Source organism: Cajanus cajan, chromosome 7 (genome assembly GCF_000230855.2).
Source record: "Cajanus cajan strain Asha chromosome 7, NIPB_CcT2T_4, whole genome shotgun sequence".
Taxonomy (NCBI): domain Eukaryota; kingdom Viridiplantae; phylum Streptophyta; class Magnoliopsida; order Fabales; family Fabaceae; genus Cajanus; species Cajanus cajan.
In genome coordinates, this window is record NC_138523.1 from 4,817,819 (window position 1) to 4,821,934 (window position 4,116).

The 4,116-nt window shown below is 29.5% G+C and overlaps 1 long non-coding RNA gene across 1 annotated transcript; it reads left to right on the forward strand.

Moving 5' to 3' along the window:
* Positions 1 to 247: 247 nt before the first annotated feature.
* LOC145950156 (uncharacterized) lies at positions 248 to 2,069 on the forward strand. The gene is made up of 2 exons (XR_014428263.1): positions 248 to 870; positions 1,752 to 2,069. It is a non-coding gene; the product is annotated as an uncharacterized LOC145950156 (long non-coding RNA).
* The last annotated feature ends 2,047 nt before the right edge of the window (positions 2,070 to 4,116 follow it).

Below are 4,116 nucleotides of genomic sequence, written 5' to 3' on the forward strand. Positions count from 1 at the left end.
CCGCTATGGGCTATAGCGCCCCAGTTTTTTAATTTAATTATTATTTTATACTTTAATTATTATTTTTTAACAAAATTTATTTTTTGTTTTTCTTATATTACGTTATTTTTATTCCTTTTTTCTTCACATAATCTTGTCTATTTTTAAATTTATAATAATATATTTTTTATATTATTTATATAAATGTTGTGTTATAGGCTATAACAACATTATTTTTAGCCGAATTGAGTCGCTATAGCCTATAGTGACTCCTTGGAGGTCTCCACCAGCTACAGCGACTCTACTAATATGGCGTTTGTAACATCCCAAATTTTATTCAATGAAAAGAAATATTTTTTTATGTATTTATTATGTGAATAAGTATTTTATTTATGTATTTTACTATTTACGTATACGTATTTTACTATTTATGTATACGTATTTTACTATTTACGTATACGTATGTATGAATAGTATTTCACTATGCAATTGCACAGTGAAGGGCGGCTGCACGAGGGACGCGGGTTCAAATTTTATAATAAATTTGAATATAATAATGAATAGTGCATAGTAATTTATAATATTATTTTAATGAATAGTGCATAGTGCATAGTAATTTATAATATTATTTTAATGAATAGTGCATAGTGCATAGTAACTTCAAAAATTCTATAAATAGGGACTTAAGGTTTTGAAAATTTAGAATTCTAGAGAGAAGGAAATTCTGGAGAAATAGAGAGAGAAAGTAAGAGAGAGAGAAGGAGAAAGAAAAGGAGGTTCTGCTCTAGTGTCTTGTTTAAGGAGAAAGAGGAAGAGATTCTGCCCTAATTCCGATTCCTTTTAAGGAAAGATAGAGAGGAGGAGATTCTGCCCAAATTTCTGTAAACCCAGGTAAGGGGGGAGTGGGAAACCTCGCTTGGGGGTGTGGGAATAATTGTTAAATAGTTTGTTTGTTGGATTGGCTCCCGATCCCTTGCCTGTTGTTTATTTCTTTGAATATGTATTATTGATGTGTTTTGTTTTATATCTTATTTATTTACATATTAGAATCTGTTATTTGAATGGAAGGCTAAGCCTCCTAAGTATTTATAAATTTGTAATCTATTATTTAAATGGAAGGCTGAGCCTCCTTATTATCTTATATTACCTTTTAAGCTTCCTACTTTACTTAAAAGATCTTAATATATTATTATTGAAAAATATGATACCTAAGCAACCTCTGGACTGTTGGATTGTTGGACTGTTGGACTGTTGGACTGTTTGGACTGTTGGACTGTTTGGACTGTTGGACTATTGGACTATTAAATTGGATTATTGAAATAATTCTTAATTATGAAATATGAATATGATATGTGTAACATACTAAAGGTTGAGTCTGTGAATGTATGACATGCATCATATGCACATACTACTCCAGGTGTGCCGCTGAGGCCGCATACCAGTGATGCTAACAAGGTGTATGATCACCAGTGATAGGTGTGCCTTCGGGACACCAGTGATGTAACATGCTAACGAGGTGTATGAACACCAGTGATAGGTGTACCTTTGGGTCACCAGTGATAAATTCTGAAACTTCCGTATGGCGCCACATGCATACAATAGTGAGTCAAGTCAAGAAAATCATTATACATAAGCATATATGTGAGATTGATTATATATGTGAATTATATTGCGTGTGTGTGTGCTATTTAACTTTTATTTCTATATCTGCAACTGAGTGAGAAGTTTCTCACTCCCTTGTCATTTTTGTGTATATTTAAATTATGATGCAGATAATTAGCATGAGGCTGAGGATGTTGGTGGTGAAGCTTAGGCTTCTGTTTGGGTTTCGCTCTGATAGGATGTGACATCGGGATTAGCTAGACTTATTGTTAAATTATTATTATTTTTCTTTTGTAATTTTTATGTTATTTATGTTGAAAGTGTGTATTTTTGTCATATTATAATTTTTCTAAAAGATTATAAGTTAATTTCTAACTAGGAGGCCCTGCCACCTTTACTGGGATTAATCTATAATCTTTATTTTATTATTTCTTGACAATTTGATACTTATAGTTGAAAATTATGAATGTGCATCTTTTACCCAATGATACTTGAGATAATTATTTTATATTAGACTAAGAAAGAATTTATATATAGATGGTTTATATCTATTGTATTTATGTTGGGGTAGAGGGTGTCACAGCGTTCATGGCTTACAATCAAACCCAAAATTGCCACGTGTCATGGGTGTCGCTATGGCCCATAGCGACACCCTACAAAACAGCCCCAAAGATGTAAAATGTTTCAAAACAACCTCAGTTTGATATATAGTTTGTAAAACTACTCTACAATGGTCGTTTAGCCCATTGTAATGATAATGGTGACAATGATGATGATGATGGTGGTAATGATAGTGGCAGTGACAATGACAATGACAGTGACAGTAGTGGTATGTGGTGACTGTGCAATGGAGGTGGCAACACCGACGATTGCAATAACGATGATAAGGACAAAAACGATAAAGTGTGATAATTTAATTTATAATCTTTTAATCTACGTCATTTATTTTAACATAAAAATTGTTATTATTTGTTCTTATGTTTTCATATTAACAAGTGTTCTTACTTGAGTCGCCTCTTATATATATTAACCATCATTTTAATCTAAGTGTTATCATTAATTATCAATTTGAATTAATAAAATATAATATTATATGATTTTCAATTTTTTTTTAAAAATTTGTAGAGTTAATTTATGCATTAAGAATTTTTAATTTAATGATTGATTAATTGAAATTTGATATAAAATACGAGTTATTAAATGATATAAATTTATAAAGTAGATCTCTCCTCCCTTTCTTTCTCTTTCTCTCTCTCCTCTCTCTCTCTATATATATATTCAATTGATGAGACTCAGATGGTATAGGAAAAGCCATCATGTGATTTGAATCGTTATTAACATTTACACGTTTGTTCATGCGAAACGAACGTGTAGTTAGGCAACATATATAATAAATACAAGAGCTTTCCTTGATCATGATTCACGAGCGTCATACCCATGCATGAAAATACATTGAAATTGACATAGCTTGAAAAAGTTTTAGCATGATCTCGTTAGAGAGAGAGAGAGAGAATTTAACTAATCTATTAATTAACAAAGTTAATTAAAATCGTTTCATTTTGTTAATTTTAAATAATTTTTATATTATCTTTTATTATAATTAAATATATATATAAAAAAGAGATATTTGAAATATAATCTCAATTAATTAATTTTCCTGAATGATAGCATTAAATAAGATAAAAATTAGTTAAAATATTTTTATATTTAGATCATGTATATTTAATATTTATTTATTTGATTTGTTAGATTTTTAGTTTTTATGTTTGTTATTTTCAAAATTTAAGACAACATTAATTTCTTTTTTCAATTATATCCTTATTTTTTATCTACTTTTTAATTATTTACACATTTAAAATTAATGTACATTTATTATGGAGTAAAAATAAAAAATAAAATGTATAACAAAAAATTTCAAAATTATTTTATGAAAAAAATTATTAATTTTTGTAAAATGTGTATAAAAAGCTTAAATGTCTCACTTAAAATGAATGGAGATGGTGATGATGTAATTTAATCGATATAAAATCAAATTGGATTGGAGAAATTTCTCCCAAATGGACTAATGATTCCCAAGTTTGTTGCTAAAATTTGTTTCATACCCCAAAGTTTGCCAAAAGATATCCATTTAAGTGTTTCATGCATTCCGAAGTTTGAGAAAGGAGACTCCTCATGAATTTCGAAACCTCATTCAATTCTTGCATTACCTTTGGTATTAATAGTAAGATTCTAAAACATCAAAACTTGACATAAGTGATGCCTGATGCTCAAGCTTTGTTATTCCTAGCACTACAACATTTGTTATCTATGACAACAATAAAAAAACGTTGTTGAAAGCCAAAAAAACCGTTCCTAAAAGTTTAAGGAACGGTTTGGCAACGGTTTTTCAAGCGTGGATTTATCAACCGTTGCCTATTTCAATATGCAACGGTTTTTTGGCCTGTGCCCACGATGTCAAAAAAACCGTTACCTAAACTTTCAAGAACGGTTTTCATGATCTTCAGTGGCAACGATTTTTTTTTAATTTAAGGCAAC